This window comes from Tenrec ecaudatus, chromosome 14 (genome assembly GCF_050624435.1).
Source record: "Tenrec ecaudatus isolate mTenEca1 chromosome 14, mTenEca1.hap1, whole genome shotgun sequence".
Lineage (NCBI taxonomy): Eukaryota > Metazoa > Chordata > Mammalia > Afrosoricida > Tenrecidae > Tenrec > Tenrec ecaudatus.
The window spans coordinates 91602040-91624344 of record NC_134543.1 but is presented as its reverse complement, the minus strand read 5'-3'; the positions used below and the strand labels follow the sequence as shown (position 1 = coordinate 91624344).

General features: G+C 43.6%; 1 pseudogene; it reads left to right on the top strand.

The window, feature by feature from the left end:
• Window positions 1–21124, top strand: part of LOC142426713 (AP-5 complex subunit sigma-1 pseudogene) — a 103098-nt pseudogene extending 81974 nt beyond the window's left edge.
• Window positions 21125–22305: the final 1181 nt, after the last annotated feature.

Genomic DNA, 22305 nt, shown 5'->3' with positions numbered 1-22305 from the left:
CACATGTGGGGTTAATTGAAGGGAGGTGGGGGGATGGCGCAGTGAGCCTCACCTTTCTAGTTCTTGGGTCTTGCTTTCTGATGGTCGGAGCAGGGTGCAGCTGCCTTACCCAGTGCCTGCTTCAGCTGGCAAGGCTCACTTCCTGCAAGACATCCCCAAGGAGAAGCCGCGTGGACCTACTCTGATGCAGCCCTGGGTGGAGAAGCTTTGTGGAGACCCCTGCCAGCTACACGTTCACTAATTCGGCTTTCCTCCTGCAGTCGGCATCATAATGTGTGTTTTGTGAGATGGAAGAGGACTTTGTGGGTTGGCGTTGGAGATATGGGTTAATGGGTTAATGTTGGACTTGTGGGCTTGGGCAGCACTGGGTTGGGATTTTTTTCTTGATGCTCACTTAACCTTTATATAAAATTCTCTCTTATACATGAGTTTCTATGGATCTGTTTCTCTAAAGTACCCAAACGAACACACTAAGTTTACCATGGAGTTTTTCTAAAACAAATAGATCTGTCTTAGAAGTACAGCCAGAATGTTCCTGTGAAACCAAGATAACTAGACTTCTTTGGCTATGTGCTCAAAAGGAACCAGTCCCTTGAGAAGGATGTCATGCTTGGTAGAAGACCAGCAAAAAAGAGGCAGCTAGATAGGCACAGTGACACAGCAATAGACTCGTGTACACGGAGCTTTCTACTCCCGCACACAGTTACGGTCTCGGAGCCTCACAGGGGTCACCATGAGCCAGCACTGACTCAATGGCAGTGAGTTTTGTTTGTTACCTACCATTGTGAGGAAAGCAGAGGACCAAGCGGTGCCTCTTTCATAGACACTAATGCCAACGCACTAATAACAATAGCCCTTCATTATTTTATCAACAACATTGTCCTCGAATGATAGGTGATGTCTTCTCATATTTATTTTCCCCACTAGATTGTTAAAGATGAACTACATGGTCTATTCCTGATGCTTCTACAGAGTAGCTCCATAACATATTTGAAGAGAGGAAGAAGTAGGGACAAAGATGAGGGGAGAAGGGCGGAAAGAAGGCACGGAGGAAAGAAGGCAGGAGCAGGGAAATGGGGGAATCCAGCCTCCTGGCAGCTCTCCTGTCCTCCATTATTCCTGGAAGATCCCCAGCAGTGATGCATTGATCTCATTTACAAATTCTGCCAGTGCACTGATTAACAGTTCCCGAGTTTATCACTCAGAGCATAAATAACTCTGCTTCTGCAAGATATTAATTCATTCGCAGTGACTAATTTGCCTCCTATTTGATGATAATGCCAACTATTGACTAAGGCAAAATCCCTCAGCTTGCCAACTCAGGGGGGGAAATCACTTATTCAGAAAATGGCTCATATAGGAAAGAGGCAGGCAGATGCTTTTGATATTGACACAGATGAGCCAAAATTTGGTTCCTTTGAAACAAATTTATCCCAGTGATTCAGTTAGCTTCAGCAGTGTGGCTTTGGTGAAGACAAGAGAAATAGAAAATGAAAGATAAGGGAAGAAAGAGTAGGTAAGTGTATTGATTTTCTTCATCACTTGCTTTCTCTTAGATGATTTGCCCTGTCTAGAGTTTCTAACTTATAGATGGAGGTTTCTTATTGACCGAGCTTGTTTTATTGGAAGGAGAAAACCGTCAGAAAAATAAAATTAACTGTTAACCGAAAACATTTCCTCATCAAGAGCAACAGTTTCTCCCTATTTTGCCAAGACAAAGCTCATCATTACAAACAGCCTGATTTAGTGATGCTGTTCATTGGCAGTAGGACTCCTAAGAATGAGTTGGGCTAACTCATTTCATGAGTATTCCAAGCTCTGAAATATGACCATATGTAAATTTCATCAGCTGGACTATCAAATTATCCTAGTAATCATCAAAAAAAGCCACCTGCCACCGAATCTATTTTCACTCATAGTCACCCTCCAGGACAGAACAGAAGTGCTCCACGGGATTGGCAAGGCTGTAATCTTTACGGGAGGAGACAGCTTCATCTTCGCCTGCCGTCTAAAGGTGTGCTATGTAAAATGGAGACATGTTACTACACACACACGCACACACACACACACACACACCTCCCAGACATGAAACAAAAAGTCTGCTCGCCTTCTGCAGCCCAGGCCCTCTGCCCAGTCATTTGGTTTGCAGGCCCAAAGCATAATGATTAATTCCTGCCTTTGGAAAGCCCTTGCTCTTCTGCTAGGAGCTTGCTGTGGGTTCTTCTATCTTCCCTCGGGGTCTTCTCTTCACAAAAACCTCCCACCAAGAAACTAGGATGAATCCTACCTCCCTCTTTCTCTCTGTGTCTTCAAGTGAACACTTGTATTTTGTGTGTCTATATGGTTTGACCTCTTTTCCAGCTTGTTTCATTTTTCTTAATTCTTTTGACTTTGTTTCTCTTCTCCACAACTCGAATCGCCGACCCTCCCATGCCTACTACAGAAATACAAGTTCTACCCTTTGCAGCTGGCCCACATCCCAATGCCAGCGTCTGTTTCCTAAGTGACCATTTGGAAGATGCTCAAATGTCATCCTTGGCCTTGTAAACATGTGGCAGTGCAGCCGCAGCTGCCTCTGTCTTCAGATACTACCTGTCATCTGGAGTCTTGAAAACCAGCCCCCACATCTACACGTGCTCCCCCTCGCCCTCCCTAAATCAGTAAAGCTCATGACCAGCCAAGCCGTCATTCAAGTGAAAAGTCTTGGAATGATCTTCGAATTTCTCTTTAATTCTCTCATCCAATCCATCATCAAGCCCCATGATGCTGCTCCTGTAGCATCTACCCAATCTGTCCATTTCTTTGTATCTGTTCTACTATTTACCTAAGCCACTGCCGTCATCCAACCGCGTCACCATCGGAGTTCCTATCTGGTCTCCTTCTGCCACTCTCCTCTCTCCACTCCACAGTCTATGTAGCAGTGCAAGAGATGTCTTAAGATATAAGTCACTGTGACTGGTGCACAAGGAGAGATGATAAAAATGGAAAGATCTGAGGTCGCTGAGTTCCACATGAGCCACAAGACCTAAAGGTGGGGGAATGGATTTTATTCTAAGAAGAAGGCAATATACCACAGTAGGGGTTCCAGCAGAGGAATTATGAAGCGGTGAGTGTTGAGTTTTTGAATTTGAGGGCTTATAATATGGCCATTCATTCACGCATTCATGCATTCAACTATTTATGAAGCACCCACAGTGTCTCAAGCATCATTCTAGTTATGGAGTGGATGGCAGTGACCAAAATAAGCCTCCCTGCCCTTGTTGAGTGTGCAGTTTATGTCATCCCTGCTAACAGTCTCCTGAAACTTTTCAAATTTGATCCAGAGATTCTTCATCTGAGGATGAGGCTCTTATTTGAGTTTGTCTGTAACTATCCCCATCAAGAACATTCTTCTCCAGTCAGGCCACTCTGTTGTATGGTTTCTGGCTTCCTATCTCCATGTCAACTCCACTCCAATTTCATGTCATCTTTCGCCTTTGTTCCTTTTCTTCTCCATCGATATTATCAGACACGTGCTATGGACCAGGCACGGAGGAACAAGGCTCATTCACTTGTTACAAACGGTCTTATTCAGAGCCAAGCCCTGTTCTCCATATAGGGGATTCAGTAGTGAATGGGATAGAAACGTATATGCAAATAAGAAGAAAAATAATCAGATAAATCGTATTCAGGGTGCGACGATAATGACCTAGCAGCTACTTTATGGAGTCGTCTAGGAGTATAGTGACATTTAAGCTGAGAGAAAAATGACATGCAAAATTTAGAGCAGCATTACAAGCCGAGGGAATGTCTATTGCTCGGGTTCTGAGATGACTGTGTTTGTACACACCTTCTCTCAACGTTCTTCTTCATAGTCCAGCTTCTTGGATCATTTGCTCAGCACACAGATTGAATGAGTATAGTGAAAAGGCAAAACCCCGATGCACACCTTTCGTGATGTTAAACCACTCGGTATCCCCTTCTGTGAACAACGACCACTAAGTCTATGGAGCCACTAGGTGATTGAAACCTCCAACTTCGAGGCTAGTGGCCAAGGGCCTTGATCAGCACAATGTGTCTCACAGTCTGGACTATGGATTGCATTTTAGTGAAATATTAAAATCCTGTCAACTCTGACTTTCTGGAGATCCACTGAATCATCTAAGGCCAAGAATAGGAATGTGTTCCGAGTTTCCTGGGTGCTGCTTATAAGCACACAGAGGTTGAGGACGGCCTTCCTAGAAGAGAGTCTTAAAAGAGGCTCTATATGAGAGAGACTTAGCAAAAAACAAGTTTCCAGGATGTTGTTAAAGAGAGGAAAGAGTCAAAAAGGCCACGTTTCCCACCAGGCAGGCTGAGAGTGACACCTGCCATTGATAAAAAATAGAAGATATGTGAGTCTGTATGAAAGGGCCTTCTCGTTTCAGAGGTGTATAAGGTAATAGGTTTTCACCTTTTGGAAGTAAGCATCAGACAAATATAAAGATGAGGTGAGAGGTTGAGCTCAGAAAAATATGTTCCCCAACCCACAGAAGGTACCACACTGTAATAAATAGCGGAGGTATCCTCATGCGCTCCACAATGCGATCATACAAAAGACAAATAATCTCGGTTCTTATTGTCAATGCCTGTGTTAAAGGCATCTTGCTCCTGTTTATTTCGTAGCGAAAGCATTGCATCCGTCTCTGGAAATAACTCTTTGTGCAATAGATCCTTGAAATTGGCTTCCTCCCAGGCACAAAACAGATAGGACATTGAAGCAATGCTCGAAAGCAAGAATGGAGTGGCCGACTGAGATCTAATTTGAGGAAAGATCGGAAAGCGAATGTCTCTGGTAAATGGTGACATTGGAGAAAGTTGCTCAGTATGCCCGAGTTCAGGTTCTGCTCCTCAGTCGTGATTGTGAGAAGTCATCCTTCGTGAATAATAATAGGATGAAGCCAAAGAACACTACTTAGGACAAGGGATCTTAAAATATGCAACTACTTCTGGCACGGGTTAGCTTTTATGTTGAGAACTTGATGTTTTAAAATGATGGGAATACCCTGCAAGTTGAATACCCCAAAGTAAATTAGCCCTTCCCCCCAACAATCGTCAAGTGTTTAACACATACTTTTAGAATATTCATCCCAAACCCCCAAGTTCCCCTTGTCAGCTTTCCATGAATCATTGACAGATGACAAAAGATGCCAGAGGAGAGCGCAGGTGTTGGAATATGCCTACAACTGGACTTAACAGCTTCACCTCCACTGCGACCATTTCAGAAGCTCTGCTGTTTTCTGGCATTGGATACGAAGGAAAAGGCCATGAGTCCATGGACTTGTTCTGCAGACAAGTCAGTCCTGTCTTTTCAAGGTTGACCTTAATTTTTTAAAAATAAAAAAGAGACAGGAGACCAAATGAAACCATGGGCTGAAAATTAATGCCAAAAATTTGGGTCACCATAATGAGAGTAGTGATACTAGGAAGGGAAGGGAAGGGGAGGCTGGGGAAAAAAGGGGGAAACTGATCATAATGATGGACATATAACCCCCTCCCAGGGGGATGACAACAGAAAAGTGGGAGGAGGGAGACAGTAGTTTTTGTAAGACATGAGAAAAGTGATAACTTAGAAATTATCAAGGTTTCATGAGGGAGGGTGGCTGGAGGAGGGGAGAAAATGAGCTAATACCCAGGGCTCAAGTAGGAAGAAAATGTTTTGAAAATGATGATGGCAACATATGTACAAAGGTGCTTGGGAAAATGGATGAATGGATGGATGCATTGTGATAAGAGCTGCAAGAGGTCCCCAATAAAGTGACCTTTTAAATATTGGGGTCACAGATCAGTTAGGCATGGGCTATAGTGATCCAGTCCTTCACTGTTCTTGTCAATGAAGTTATGAGTTTGTGCTGCTCCCTTCCCCCAAGAAGCCAAAGGCCAAGTATATCAAGACCTATTATTGTTTCGCTTGTGGAGAAAGATAAGACTTTCTTTATTTCACACATACATATATAATAATAATAATGTTTTGTTTACATATATACATAAAATTTTATATACATACAAAATGACTTTATGTATATATATATCTAAATATACATATAAATTTTTGCTGACTCATAGCAATCCCCTGTGGGTTTCCGAGACTGTTTATAGGAGTAGAAAGCTCAGTCTTTCTCCCGGGGAGCTGCTGATGGTTTCTACCTGCTGACCATGTGGATCACAGCCCAGTGTGTAACCACTGCACTACCAGAGCTGAGAGAAAGAGGGATATACACACACAAAACTACTCTTCTCCCACTAAATGATGCAAACATTTAATGCACGTGCTTCTAACTTAAGGGTTAGTGGTTCAAGTCTACCAAGAGGCTCCTCAGAAGAGGGGGCCTAGCAATCAACGTCCTAAAACATCGAAAACCCTGCAGAGCACCATTCACATGGACAGCACACATGGACTTGCCAGGAGGCAGAAGCAACTCTGTTTTATCCTGCCCTCCAAAGTGGCAAAATCACTACACCATTGAAAAGAACAGAAAATAATATTAAAAGAATCCAAAGAACTAGTTGGTGCACAGCTAGCATCACTGATTTCTCTGATCTGGGCCATAAGAGTTGGTCTCTGAAAGAATGGAAAAAGCTGATTGTGCTAAGCTATCAAAATATATAGCATCTGGGGGTCTTAAAGGCGCGAAGGCAAACAAGCAGCCATCAAGCTCAGAAGCAACAAAGCCCACATGGAAGAAGCACACCAGTCTGTTGTGATCACGAGTTGCCGAAGGGATCAGTTATCAGGCATCAAAGAACAAAAAATGAAATAATTGTGAATGAGGGGGAGTACAGATTGGGGACCCAAGAACCATCTGTAAGCAACTGCACATCCCCTTACAGAAGGGTCGTGGGGAGGAGATGAGCCAATCAGGGTGAAGTGTAACAACGATGAAAACCATACAACATTCCTCTAGTTCCTAAATGCCTCCCCCCACTATCATGTTCCCAATTCTACCTTATAAATCTGGCTAGACCAGAGGATGTACACTGGTACAGATAGGAACTGGAAACACAGGGAATCCAGGATAGATAGATGATCCCTTCAGGACCAGTGGTGAGAGTGGCGATACTGGGAGGGTGGAGGGATTGTGGGATGGAAAGGGGGAACTGATTACAAGGATCTACATATAACCTCCTCCTGGGGGACAGACAACAGAAAAGTGGGTGAAAGGAGACCTCGGACAGTGAAAGATATGACAAAATAACTAATTAATTAATTATCAAGGGTTCATGAGGGAGGGGGCAGTAGGGAGGGAGGGGAAAATGAGCTGATACCAAGGGCTCAAGTAGAAATGTTTTGAAAATGATAATGGCAACAGATGTACAAATGTGCTTACCACGATGGATATAAATCCACAGAAACTCATATGTATAAGAGAGAGATTTACATAAAGATTAAGTGTGCATAAAGAAAACATCCCAACCCAATGCTGCCCAAACCCACAAGTCCAACATTAACTTGTATGTCCGTATGTCTGACACCAGTCCACAAAGTCCTCCTTCATCTCACAAAACACACACAATGATGCCGACTGCAGGAGGAAAGCCGAATCAGTGGACTTGTAAGCATCTCAGCACTGGCAGGGCTCTCCACGTGGCTGCTCCAGCACCCAGGGCTACATCGGGATAGGTCCATGCGGCTTCTCCTTGGGGATGCCTTGCAGGAAGTGAGCCTTCCCAGCTGAAACAGGTACTGGCTAAGACAGCTGCACCCTGGTGCAACCATCACAAAGCAAGAGACCTGAGAACTAGAAAGGCAAGGCTCACAGAGTCATTTATCCCTCCGCCCTTCAATTAACCCCACGTGTGCTTATTAGCCAGGTTGGCACAATAAACTACCTCATATGGATTGTGATGAGTTGTATGAGTTCCCAATAAAATGATTTTTTTTTAAAAAAACCAAGTGGAAGGAGAAGATCATATATATAAAATCTCCAGATGACAGATGAACTGGGGCACTAGGGAACAAAGGAACCAATGAGACAACAAGCCTGCAACCCTTAAGTTCACTTTTCAGCAAAACAGCACAGTGACACAAGGTAAAAGATGTTAGCCGTAAGGTCAGGGCCCTCCCAGTGCTTTCTCGAAAGCAAGGATGAGAAGAAGAGGGCAGGGAAACTAGATCACCAAAAAGGAGGCAAACGGGATTCAAATAAAGAGAATGATGACAGGTTACAATAAATGTAACTCATTGTCACTGGAAAATTTGTGTGGAAAGTCCAATGTAAGTGTAACTTTAACCAAAAATCAAAAAATATTATTTTTCAAGAAAATATATTCATAAAATCAGGTAAATATTTGCATAATAGATGTCTATTCCTAGGATATTTTTCTTTTTATCATTTTATTGGGGGCTCGTACAACTCATCACAATCCATACATACATCCATTGTGTCAAACACTTTTGTACATTGTTACCATCATCATTCTCAAAACATTTACTTTCTACTTGAGCCCTTAGTATCAGCTCCTTATTTTCCCTTCCTTCCCCACTCCCCACTCCCCCATGAACCCTTGATAATTTATAAATTATTATTATTTTGTCATATCTTATGCCATCCGACGTCTCCCTTCACCCACTTTTCTGTAGTCCGCCCTGTCCCCCACCAAGGAGGAGGCTATAAGTAGATCCTTGTAATCGGTTCCCCCTTTCTACCTCACCCTCCCTCCACCCTCCTGGTATCGCCACTCTCACCACTGGTCCTGAAGGGTTCATCTGTCCTGGATTTCCTGTGTTTCCAGTTCTTATCTGTACCAGTGTACATCCTCTGGTCTAGTCATATTTGTAAGGTAGAATTGAGATCATGATAGTTGCAGGGAGGAAGCATTCATGAACTAGAGGAAAATTGTATGTTTCATCATTGCTACACTTCACACTGACTGGCTTCTCTCCTCCCGTGGCTCTTCTGCAAGGGGATGTCCAATTTTCCACAGATGGGACCTGGGTCCCCACTCTGCATTCCCCCTCATTCACAACGCTATGATTTTTTTGTTTGTTTGTTGGTTTGTTGGTCTTTGATGCCTGATACCTGATCCCTTCGATGCCTTGTGATCTCACAGGCTGGTGTGCTTCTTCCTTGTGGGCCTTGTTGTTTCTCAGTTAGATGGCCCCTTGTTTATCTTCCAGCCTATGGGACCCCAGAGTCTATATCTTTTGACAGCCGAACACTGTCATCTTTCTTCACTGCATTTGCTTTTGCACCTGCTTTGTCTTCAGCAATCAAGTCGGGACAGGCTGGTGTGCGTCTTCCATATGTGCTTTGTTGTTTTTTATCTTCAGGCCTTTAAGACCTCAGACGCTATATCTTTTGATAGCTGGGCACCATCAGCTTTCTTCCTGCATTTGCTTGTGCACCCGTGTCTTCATCGCAGACTGCCGAATTGCTAGAACAAAGTGTTCTTGTGTTGAGAGAGTGCTTGTGTAGGGGCCCACTGTCTAGGACATTTTCCATATAAGAATTATAGGTAAAGAAATGGATGCCTGTTGAAGAAACAGTTTAATTTCTGTATTGCTACAAAATCCCAGAAACATTTATTACTCAAAGACATCAAAATGTGAAGCTATTGTTTCTCAGTAACTTTGCCATCTAGGTCTATACATCTCCGAGAGAAGTGCTTCCGTCGCTCACCTGCCCCTCTGAGCACTTTGATTCCCACCACATCAAAGCTGTGGTTTTCACATCCTCAAGGATCTCAAGTTGTGCATCTTTTCTGTGTTGTTTGAGCATGGGGAGCCAAAGTATATCTGAAAGGGCATGATCCGGGCTCAAGGCTGTGTGTACGTGTAAGGTTTCCCAGCAAACTTCTTTTGGGACAGCCCTTGCTGCCCTCCAAGAATGTGCAGGTGCTTTTTGTGATGGGGTGGGGGTACAACAATGCTGCTCTTTTTGTTCTTAAACGTCTTCCTAATAGACCTCCATAATTGCGCTGTCTTTCAAGGACAATGTCCTGAGATTACTCCATGAAATGCAAACTAAAAGTTAAAGTTCCCCTAGTCTAAGCTCGATGCCCACCTGCCTTGTAGATCCACTCAGAAGCCACTGGTTTCTTTGGACCTTTTTTTTTTCCTAGAAGGCACCCTAGCAAGACTAAAGCTTGTATAGTATGAAAGAACTTGTCTGTAGCCATCCATTAACTTCAAGACTGGTTTAAAGTTTTGTTTTGAATAAACATGTGCATCTATGAACTGAAAATCTAGTAGCAATACTTTTTTACTGACTCATGTGTTTTTGTTTCTAGCTGGTTCTGTTCCAACCCATAGCGACCCTGTGTACAACAGAACAGAACTCTGCCTGGTCCTGCCCATCCTCACAATTGTTTATATGTTTGAGCCCAGAGTGTTACCGTCCCTGTGTCACTCCATCTCATCGACCACACTCGATGTCCTTCTCCAGGAATTGCTCTTTCCTGGTAACATGTCCAAAGGACATGAAACGAATGCTCACCATCCTCCATTCTAAGGGGCATTCTGACTGGACTTCTGAGACTAATTTGTTTGTTCTTTCTGCAGTCCACAATACTTTCCATCTCCATCACCAACACCACCATTCAAATGTATCAACTCTTCTTCATTCTTCCTTATTCACTGCCCAACATTCACGTGCGTAGGAGGTCATTGAAAATACCATGACTTGGGTCAGGTGTGTGCTTCATCCTCAAAATAACATCCTTACTCTTCAACAATCTCAAGGGGTCTTGTGCAGTAGATGTGCACAGGGCAACACTGCATTTGACCTCCTGACTCTTGGTTCCATGAGCATTGACTGTGGATCCAAACCAGAAGAAATCCTTGACACCTTCAATATGTTCTCCACCTGTCGGGATGTTAGCTGTTGGTCTAGATGTGAGGCGTGTCATTTTCCTTATATGGAGTTGCCATCATGAAGGCTGCCGTCCTTAATCTTCTTGAAGCCCCCCTCTCTAGTCCTCCTCGCTTTCAGGGAGCACACTGTGCCATCTGCCTATCGCAGGTTGTTTCTAAGCCTTCCTCCAATCTGATGGAGCATGTAGTGACTACTAAATGAAAATCCAGTTCAATATTTGTTGAACGATCTTAAGTTTAGTTATGCATTTCAATTCAAAAGATTGTATGTAACTTTATATCTGCACGACAGAATCCTCTTTGGATGGCAATCATCAGAAGTACACTCAGCTTGCTCCACCAATGAGAGAATTGTAAACTGAGGCTCTCAGATTCTCTCTCAGCCCTGGGAAACTAACCTATCCAGAGACTGTCCAATGCAGAGACAAAGGTGAGGAGCAATGGAGTGACCCTAACCACCATGAGCCCCAGAGCATGGGGAAAACGTGACAAAACAAATGTTTCAAAAAGAAAGAACTTTTCTGTGTCCTTGGCTTGTTGTGGAATGGCTAACTTAAAAAATATGAAGACCCCTTCCCTTCATCTTAATCCTGTAGAACTTCTTTCATTTTTATCGCTTTCTTCCACGTGGATAAAGATCTAGTCATAGACAACAAGGGAAAAAACTGTTTTCTTTCTCCAAAGAGCTATATTTTGTGGCTTTTCTATGTGTCAAGGACAGCTTAGTTCAGGCGGCATACATTAGATTTATTTTCAAGTCAGAAGCTATACAAGACTACATTGTGACATTTTATCTCAGTCTAGTTTGACCTGAAAACCAGACCACTTTGTTCCGAAAGTATATTTTGATTTCTGTAGCTCTTCATTCCATTCACAGAACTTGGTGAGCAAGAACTAATGTGGTAAGCTTAGGTGATTTTTAACTGTTTATCAAAGTACTAGGAACCAATTATGTTTAATAAATTAATTTCATTAGGTTTTAGAATTCAACCCTGGCTGGGCTCAAACACAAATGCAGGAGAGATTCCCTGTAGGTAGGGACAGCGAAACTAAAAAACTGGTGCTTAGCCCATTTAGAGACAAACAGACGTTAGTTTATTTGCACAGGGGCTTTCCCACCAGGAAAGCAGTCTTGCGTCCCCTGGTGGCCAGCTAGACAGAGCCGATCCACTAAGGGAGTAGCTCTTTGTTCACCAGATCACAAGCAACACAGTCACAGAAACTATTTGCACTATGACCCTAGGTGCCTGATACTTACTGTGAGGTTACTGACGCTGTGTGTCCCAGGCCGTGCCTTTGGGACAGAAAAGGACACCGTCATGAGACACTGGGCTGAGATCTGATCTGGCCACGTGTCCGGGGAGTCTTAGGACATACTCAGAACACCTGCTTAGCCGAAGTGGGGCAATTTTGGAATGTTGGCTAGTGTCCCTACAAACCCTTTTGGAAATCTCCCGTGTTAGTCCATATCTTTATTCTTGGAGCTATGATTGATCCAGAGATTGTGTGGTAATGACTAGATCCTAACTCACTGGGGCTTGCATTCAACAGTGGCTAATCAGATTCATTGAGAAAGCAAAATTTAAAATAATCTTTCCTTATTCTCAGTCAACAACTACAAATGTCCTTTTTCCATAAGATCATAGCGCCTCGTGTGAGGCAGAGGACCGTGCGGTGTGCGGTGCTGGCGACATCAGTCACTGGCGATAATTTAGTTTAAACATAATTAACTCTCAGACATGCCTCAAATTCAGTCTGCTTTGTCAGGAAAAAAATGAGGGTAATTTACAGAGGCTTAGTACCTTTTATTAACTATTTCAAATCCAGGGCCTCTGGCCACATTATCAGAGGGTGAAGCCACAACCCAGACACCCCCGAGCTATGAACCCCCATTTCGCAAGCTCAAGAGGCAGTGACTAGAGAGATGCCAGCTCTCCTCTCCCAGCTGCAACCAAGCTCAGTGGGAGCCAGTGTGAAGACTTCAGCACTCGCCCTAGGGTATGGAGATGTGAGGATTGGAGGCCCTCTCCTTTCCATTCCTTGTCTCCAGGAAGAGTTTGCACAAACTCCTCCCAGCAAGTTCACATGCTTCTCTCCACAATTGAGTAGCATTCACACCCCTCCTTCCAGTGAGGCGGCTCGTATATTAAACATGAAAGAAATGTCACGAGGAGATTCAGAAACATGTAGAAGACTTTAAAAGCCTGGTTCCACCAGTGAATCTCATGGACCACGTGGATAACATCACCAGGCGACAACAACTAAATAGGATCTCCTGGGAACTTCTGTTTAACTCTGCTGCTTGCTTACATCTTTCTCTTTCTTTCACTGTCTTCTAAGTTTTTTTTTTTTCTGTCACCAGTACTTAACATCTCCAATCCATCCTCCATAGGGCTGCCAACATGATCTTCTAAAGTCGTCGTTTGATTGTGTATTCCCTGCTGAGGAAAGGGACTAGTCCCCTCAGCTTTCTAATCCCGATAGGACCTAGACTCCTTCCCAAGTCCGGACTCACTCCTTTGAGCCCCTTTTCCACGCTCTCCCTCCCCACCACGCCATCTGCAGTCTACACACTTTCCCCTGCTGCCTCCTTTCCCTGAGTCCGGACGGTTCTTCCTCTGCGGCACGTACTTCCCTTCCTCACCTCAGGTCATTCTGTCACCTTCTTCTTGGTTGCCCCTCTGTACTTCAGTCAGGAGCCCTGAGAGTGTAGTGGTTATGAGTTGGACTACTAACCACAAGGTCAGCAATTCAAAACTACCACCTGCTCCTTGGGTAGAAGATGAGGCTTTCTAGCCCCATAAAGACTTACAGTCTCAGAAACCCACAGGAGCAGCTCTTTCCTGTCACTATGGGTTGGAATCGCCCCCCTGGCCAAGCAGGGAGTTTGAGGTTTTTTTAGGGGGGGTACTGCAGGCAGGGTTCCTGGGTGGTACTAACAGGCAAGATCCTTGGCTGCTAACTGAAAGGTTAGTAGTTTGAGTCCATCCAGAGTTTCCTCAAAAACAAACAAACAAAACTGGCACTCTCGTTCCAAATAATCAGCCATTGAAAGTCCGACAGGATGCTGTTCTACTCTGACGCACTCCTGTCTGCACGGGACAGGCCCTGGTGTTCCAGTCAGTGCTTTCTGCCTTGAAAGCAGCATATGCTTATACTTGTTTGTGATTGTGCCTCCCCAGGCGATGCTGGAAGTTTCTTGAAGGAGGGCGTGGTGTGGTTTATCCATTGTGGTCTTCCCGGCACTGGAGCACAAGCTGTCCGATTCCCATGAGCTGTGATGTTTTCATTTTGGGGCGTTGTTATTCAGGTGATTTATCTTCGTTTGTTTCTTTTCTCTCTGCCCTTCAGATTTTGAATTTTAGGAAATCACCTTAATCCTGACTGATAAGAGTTAGAACAGTGTTATTCAAAGACGTTTCTCGTGGGTTGGTAGAATTACGTCTTGAGGGGGAGTTTGGCATAATAATGTTTTTAAAGTCATCAACTTCTAAATTTCTTGAAAATGTAAGCCACTCCATGACAATTTCAATCCACCTCTTCATCTTTTCCGTACTTAAATCTGCTTCTCTTCAAGCACTGAGAGACAAGAAAATTTTAACATTCTATTCAATTTTATTATCCCTCTCGTTGGTTTTATTGCTGCTGTATTTTTTCCTGCGACTTCTTCATTTCAAACGTGTAATGTTTCTGCTACATTGTGGATTAAATGACTTCTCTGGGTTGGCCCGCCAACCCAGCGCCATACATAACTTTTTTTCTGTTGAGAAATGTATGTTAAGTTGTAAACAATCTGCCCCAAAATCTTTTCTAGAATTTAGCACATTTGTGGGTTGTGGATTCTCCACTGAGGTGAGGAAACCCAATTTGTACTAATTAAAACTATTCATTTAGCATATATATATATATATATATATATATATATATATATATAGAGAGAGAGAGAGAGAGAGAGAGAGAGAGAGAGAGAGAGAGAGAGAGAGAGAGAGAGAAACAGCATTTGTCAGGATTAACTCCAGGCTCTGAAGATGGGGAATGGAATGAACTAGTTCTCTGCCTTAAAGGGGATTCTAGTCTATACATTAATTTTATTAGAAATAAATGTTTCTCTTTCCGCTCTTCCAATATCTCCCCTTGAAAAAACAAATATACTTATGAACTCAATAGCATTGAATGTTAGAATGAAGATAATAACAAATTGACTTTCATCTTTCTCAGAAACACTTCATAACTACAAGAAATATTTTGGCATACTAGTTTTATTTAAAACTCATTTGAGATCATAATCTTCCAAGAATAGATTTTCTTATAAAGAAGTTACCTCCTGGGGGACAAGGGAACAACATGGGACCCAAATTGGTGGTGAGGGGAGAGTGGCAGGCCTGGTAGGGAATGATCAAGGGTAAGGTTACACAAAAAAGAGGTATAGCTGTAACCCAGGTGGGGATCAAGCATGGTAGTAGGGCAGGAGGAAAGTCAAGGGAGATGGAGGAAAGAGCTAGGAGTCAAAGAGCATTTATAGAGGTCTAGACAAAGACATGTACATGCATATATATATGAGGATGGGGAAATAGATCTATGTGTCTATATTTATAGGTTTAGTATTAAGGTGGTAGAAGGACCTTGGGCCTCTACTCAAGCACTCCCTCAATGCATGAATACTTTCTTTTATTAAATTGGCACTCTACAATGCTCACCCTCTCGACACAACTGCTGAAGCCAAAGCGGGTGAACAAGTAAATGTGGTGGAGAAAGCTGATGGTGCCCGGCTATCAAAAGAGATAGTGTCTGGGGTCTTAAAGGCTTAAAGATAAACAAGCGGCCATCTAGCTCAGAAGCAACAAAGCCCACATGGAAGAACACACCAGCCTATGTGATCACGAGGTGCCAAAGGGACCAGGTATGAGGCATCATCCAATATATATATATATATATATATATACACACACACACCATAGTGAATGAAGGGGGAAGTGCAGAGTGGAGACCCATAGCCCATTTGTCGGCCACTCGAGATCCCCTCACAGAGGGGTTTAGGGGAGGAGATGAGTCAGTCAGGGTGCGATGTAGTACTGATGAAGAATACAGCTTTCCCCCAGATTCTGGATGCTTCCTCCCCACAACTACCATGATCTGAATTCTACCTTGCAAAGACTGGATAGAGCAGAGGTTGTACACTGGTGCAGATAGGAGCTGGAGGCACAGGGAATCCAGGGTGGATGATACCTTCAGGACCAGGGGTGTGAGGGGCGATACTGAGAGGTTAGAGGGTGAGTGGGTTGGAAAGAGGGAACCAATTACAAGGATCTAAATATGACCTCCTCCCTGGGAGACGGACAACAGAGAAAGGGGTGAAGGAGACTCCGGATAGGGAAAGATATGACAAAATAATAATCTATAAATTATCAAGGGCTCATGAGGGGGGGAGGGGGAAAAAAGAGGACCTGATGCAAAGGGTTTAAGTGGAGAGCAAATGCTTTGAAAATGATTAGGACAAAGAATGTACAGATGTGCTTTATACAATTGATGTATGTATATGTATGGATTGTGATAAGAGTTGTATGAGTCCCTAATAAAATGTTTTTTTAATTAAAAATTTTTAAAAAAGAAGTTACCTCCTATCTGAAAGTGACTCAGGATACTTGTTATTTTTTAATATCTACACTGATTCTTGAATAGCCTTCTGCAAAGATTTCTCAAACAACATGCTTATTTTTATAACCTTTTCTCCCTCCAATCTAGACAAGAGAAGATCCAGTCGCTCCTTGGGGTCTCATAGATTGTCTTCTATCAAGAGAAAAATATAATGGTCTCAATATGTGTAGTCAGCCTGTTTTCTAGATAAACAAATCCAGTGATACTCATATATAAGAAAGTTTATATTAAGAAATAATTATATATCAAGAGAGCATCCCAGCCCAATTCAACTCAAGTCCTTAAGTCCGGTACTAGCCTATAAGTCCCTCTTCAGACTCACACAGCCACAGGTCAGTGACGCAGATTGATGAATATCAGGAAGAACACAGGCCAGGGGGTGAGGAGTCATTTGGATCCAATAGTCGCTGGAATCATGTCGGCACCCAGGCAGGTCTTGGTGTCAGGCAGCCAACATGAGGCCACTCCTCAAGGCAGGATGAGTTCTGGCGGACAGGAGAGTGGATGGGCAGAGAGAGAGATTGTCTCTGTTCACCTTGCTCCTTTGCAAGAGGTTTATACCATCAAAGAGGTTCATCACACTGCCACCTGATTGACAGGTTTACCTCCAACCTAGCCAGGAGTTTCTTGTTGACATAATCCCTGAACTACCACAATATGGAAGGTTTAGCACAAGACTTGCTACTCCCTTATAAAGAGTTATTCTCAGAGCCCACAGGGGCAATTCTCCCCTGTTCTCTAGGGTCACTATGATTGAAAATCAACTCAATGGCAATGAATAAGTGAGAACAATTCTAAGCATGTTTTATGACAGTCGGTGGCTTCAATTGATGTGTTAGGCTAGGTTTTCCAGCGAAGCATCTATATGTTGTTGCTTTTATGCGCCATTGAGTCCATTCCGAGCCATAGTGAACATGCATGGAACACTACCAGGTCCCACATCATCCTCCCCACTGTTCCACCACTTGTCTGTCAGTTTGCCACACTGTGGTGGCTTGTGTGTTACTGAAACGCAAGAAATTATGTCCTGGTATTTCAAATGCCAGCAGGGTCGCCAAAGTATACAGGTTTCAGCAAAGCTTCCAGACTAAGGACAGACTAAGAATAAACAAGGAATTGGCTGCCCACATAGCCGCTGAAAACCTTATAGAGAGAGAACCAGATTTATATCAAGGCAGTATCTCACCAAGTGGTAGAAGCTGGCAACCCCTAAATCAGGTGTCAGGCTAGTGGTTTCTCCTGACTAAGAGGTCAGGTTGCAGATGTTAGCAAGCACAAAATGGACAGTTAAGACAGCAGGCTGCTGCTGGCTAATGTTCCAAGAACCACAAAGAAGAGGATGGCAAATTGGATGCACAATCAGAAAAGAAGGAGCTATGCTAGAATCTCTCTCTATATATATTGGATAAAGGCCACACCTCTCATGAAATTGATCGTTTTTCAACTGATTGGTTTTTCAACTGATTGCTCATATCAGGTCACAACATGGAAGTTGATTATATCATATTCCATCTTCCCAGCATCTCTCAAATCATTGAGCATCACAGCCCTGTCAAATTGGCGCATAACATTGGCCATCACAAATGGTTATCCTTTAATAAGATCAGAATTATTCTTGGCAACTAGTGAATATATATTAAAATGGAATTTGTCCATTAATGATAGAGAGGCAGTTAAGATATTTTTAAAACAAGATAAATAAAGCAGTAGATCAGGGAAAGGTAGGGATATATCATAATAATTACTCTGAAAGAGCTATTTCACATAATAACCGCCCACACAGGAACGATGAGAATTTCTAATGGTCATAGCTGTAAGAGTCTCTTACCATGTAGCAGGACAAGCCTGGTCTTTCGCCACGCTTAAAATGAAAACCCTTGTTTCAACTTAGAAAATAATTTGCTAGTTCAGTCTCTAAAAATTTTAAATTAAATTAGTAAAAGGTGATGTTTTCACCGTGCAGGTTTACTTTTTATTTTCCTAGCGATTATATTTTGAAAAATTCTCCTTCCATGCAGAAAAAAAAATACCAAAATCGTATATTCCTGTTTTGGTTCCCATGGACACCTTTTCTCCCCCTATACGGCATACCTTATTTTTCTTCATAAAATTACTTCTTTAAAATCATCCTTTCTACTTTGGATGGTATTGCTTTTCTAAATACCCAGGAAATCCGATTCTATTTTGTGATCACACCACGAACTTTTATGCAAGTGTTCTGCAGCCAGTCTGAAAGAGGCGTACTAGTTGGAGTTGAACAAAGGGAAAGAAAATTAATGTGCATATATCTTTTCAATTGAAGATTAAAGCACACTAATTGTGACTCGATCCTCACCCTGAGTCAGAATAGTAATTATTGTGAGTTGGAATAAAGTCAGTGTCGGTGAGTCAAGTTTTTTTTGCAGTGGGCTGTGCATTGGGCTGCTAACGTCAGAGTCAGCAGTTCAAAACGGCAGCCTCTTCTTGATATAAAGGTAAGATTTTCCTACTCCCTTAGAGATTTCCCATTTCAGAAACCCACAGCGACAGTTCAACTCTATCTAAGTAGTCCCTGAGTTATTGGAATCAACTCGATGGCAGCAATTGATCTTGTCATGGGTCACACACTACTCTTAGAACTTTATACATATAGAAACAATAAGTATCCATTTATCTTTTGTTTTGTTTCTGTAAGCAAAAGTTGGGGTTTCGAATCCTTTCAAACTGCTTCACTGACCCTGTGAGTGAGTCTAGCAGACGGCCCAGTTTCCTGCCTCACCATTAAGCACTGGCAGCGCTAATCTAATTTGCAGTTTTCACTTATTTCCCACAGTAACTGTCATGAAACTTGGAGAAGGTTTCAGTCATAAAATAGAAACTTTAGTGAGACTAAGTAGTGGCATGTTCAATTTGAGAGCAGATCAAATTGTAACATGAAAGAATTCATAGGAATTTCCATGCAAAACAAAAGAATCCATTTGAGGGAGAAGTCCCATAGCTCAACCAATGTAATGGGGGAGAAAAGTCGGGGAGTGAAATATGAATTTGCTGCATTGGTGTTAGAAATACCTGCACCAGAAAGGGCTATCATCAGAAAATTATCTGGAGCAGAACAGAAGCCAGGGATCAGAATAAAGTTAGAATATGCATTTTTATACAGATCAAATCAGGGATTCACAAAGAATTCCAAGTCTATCTTTGTAGATTTCAAAAATATAAAAATTTACCACACTGTTTATGTAACTTGAAAATTATGTAATTTTTTAATACTATGCAAATATTTGCAATAGCAATGATGCAGTCAGTATAATGCAGCAAATCTTAGAGACATTGTACTCGATGGTACCCAACTAGCACTATTGTATATTCTGCCAAGGAACAGAATAGAAAAATCCTGGTTAGAAGGGGAAAAAACATAGAACAGAACTTCATTTTTTTTTTTCAGAAATATCTCTACTGAAAATGAACCTCCAAAAAATGAGACAGAACTTGAAAAGACAAATGCTCTCCATGTTCATTCCAGCACAGTTCACAACAGCAAGAAGCTGTAAACAGCCCAAATGCCCATCAGTAGGAGAATAAATTTTTTAAACTCTTAGACAATCAAGTTTTCTGACTGCTCCTCCCCATTGAGGAAACAAAACATATGTAACAATACTTATATAGAAACCAAAGGGAAAATATGCCTGGTACTATGTCCCTAAATGGACATTTCTGACCTAGGTCCTATCCAGACCTTGAGGACCCAAGCCACGTGCTACCGGAACTTTAAACTATTTTTTCAAGCCATTCAACACCTGGTAGGTGTGGTTGTGCCACTGTCAATGATTATTCAAAGTTTTGTCTTATCACCAACACCCATTATTGTGTAAATAGTGTTCAATCTGTACTAGTTAGCAATTCATATATAATCTCCTTTTTTCTTTTTTTAAATCATTTTATTAGAAGCTCATAACTCTTATCATGATCCATACATACATCAATTGTGTAAAGCACATTTGTACATCCATTGCCCTCATCATTCTCAAAACATTTGCTCTCCACTTAAGCCCCTGGCATGAGCTCCTCATCCACACCCTGTGGGCGCTGAGTGACGAGGCCACAGGCTTTTGCCAAGTGCTCTACTCCTGTGTCTTTGGTGCCGAGAAGTCACCTGATGGCCCAAGGCCAAACGGGGCCGAGAGGGACAGACTCCTCCGCAAGGAGCAGATCTCGGGCATTTGCCAGACAGGTGGAGTCTTATGTCCCAGCTGCAGCAGCAGGCATCTGGCCAGTCATCCTGTGGACCTGCAGCCTCTGTCATCCTCAGATGAGCCAACGTCCCTACATGATGCCCCACATGGGGCCTTACGCCTGGCAGCAGGGGATCCTTTCCGGGAGCCCCGGACAGTGGTGTGGCTGGGCGTGCTCCCCTTAGGCTTAGCGTAGGTCCTGGATGCCCAAGAGAACCTGCTTCTGGCTGAGAGTCCCCTTCGGCTGCTGGCACGCCTCCTCTCTGACCACATCTGCCTGCTGGTCCCTGGCACCAACCTTCTGCTACGGGCGGACCGCATGGAGGCCATCCTCACCCGCTTCCTGCCCCATGGCCAACTGCTCTTCCTCAGTGACCAGATCGTCCAGGGCCTGGAGTAGGAGCTCAGCACTGCCTGGCCCCTCTGACCCTCTCCCTAGAGAGGGGCTGCCCGAGAGGGTGGGGAGGGAGGACAGAGGCCTGGCACAGTCAGATGAAGCTCGACCTCTGCCTCCCGCACAGCCTGCACCCAGCTCTGATGTGCTGCCCCACACAGGACAAATGGACGGGCCAGGGCTCCAGAATCACAGCGCATCCTGGGCCCAGAGCAGGAGCATGACTGATTCCGACCCTGTGTCCAGCCCACCCTACCGCTCCACTCACCTCCCCCATTTCTGACCTGCCAACCTGCCCCATAGCGGCTGGGGCCAGGGCAGCGAGGGGGTTCGGCTCTGCACACAGCCTGCATCGCCTTCTCAAACCCATGGGCACGCCAGTGCACCTGGGGGCGCTGTGCCTCCCACATGGACAGGCCCTAACTTGGCAACCCCTGTGGCAACAGCAACAAGGATGGTTGTCAGCGAGGCCAGCTCACCGCCAGGGTCTGCCACGTTTCAGAAGCATGCCTCCGTGGGAGGCTTTTGTTGTTCCTTAGGTTCTGACCCATGTTGCCAGTAAATCCTGGCTTCCCCTCACAAGCTCCCCCAGTCCCATCTGCCAGAAGAGAAGGCACCAGTCGGGTGGGTACAAGCAGCTGGCCTCGGCGTCCTTGGCGTTCTAATTTTGAATAAAAAACCCGGCCTGTGTGATCTCACCTTGTTTCCACAGCTCTAAGTAATGCAGGTCTACTGCCGAGAGAGCGGGGAAGGGTGAGGCGATCTTCCCATACGGAGCATCTCAGGACCTTATGTGGGGTCACAGTGAGTCCGAATGCACCCCTGGCTTTGGGTTTGGTGCTGCTTTGTGAGTGAGCACCTCTCTGGATGGGGATCTGAATAAATTCCTTGTTGCCTTCACTCTCTCTCTCTCTCTCTCTCTCTCTCTCTCTCTCTCTCTCTCTATATATATATATATATATATATATATATATATATATATATATGCAGTGTGCATAAGAATTGTTCATAGTTTTTTTTATAACTATAGTCCAGTCCTCCAACAGGTCTGAGGGACAGTGAACTGGCCCCTGTTTTAAAAGTTTGAGGACCCCTTCTTTAGGTAAACCGGCTGCCCAAGATCTCTTTACACTGTTGAAGAGAAAGGATGTTACTTTGAGGACTAAAGTGTATCTGACTCAAGTCATGGTATTCTCCATCATCTCATATATATG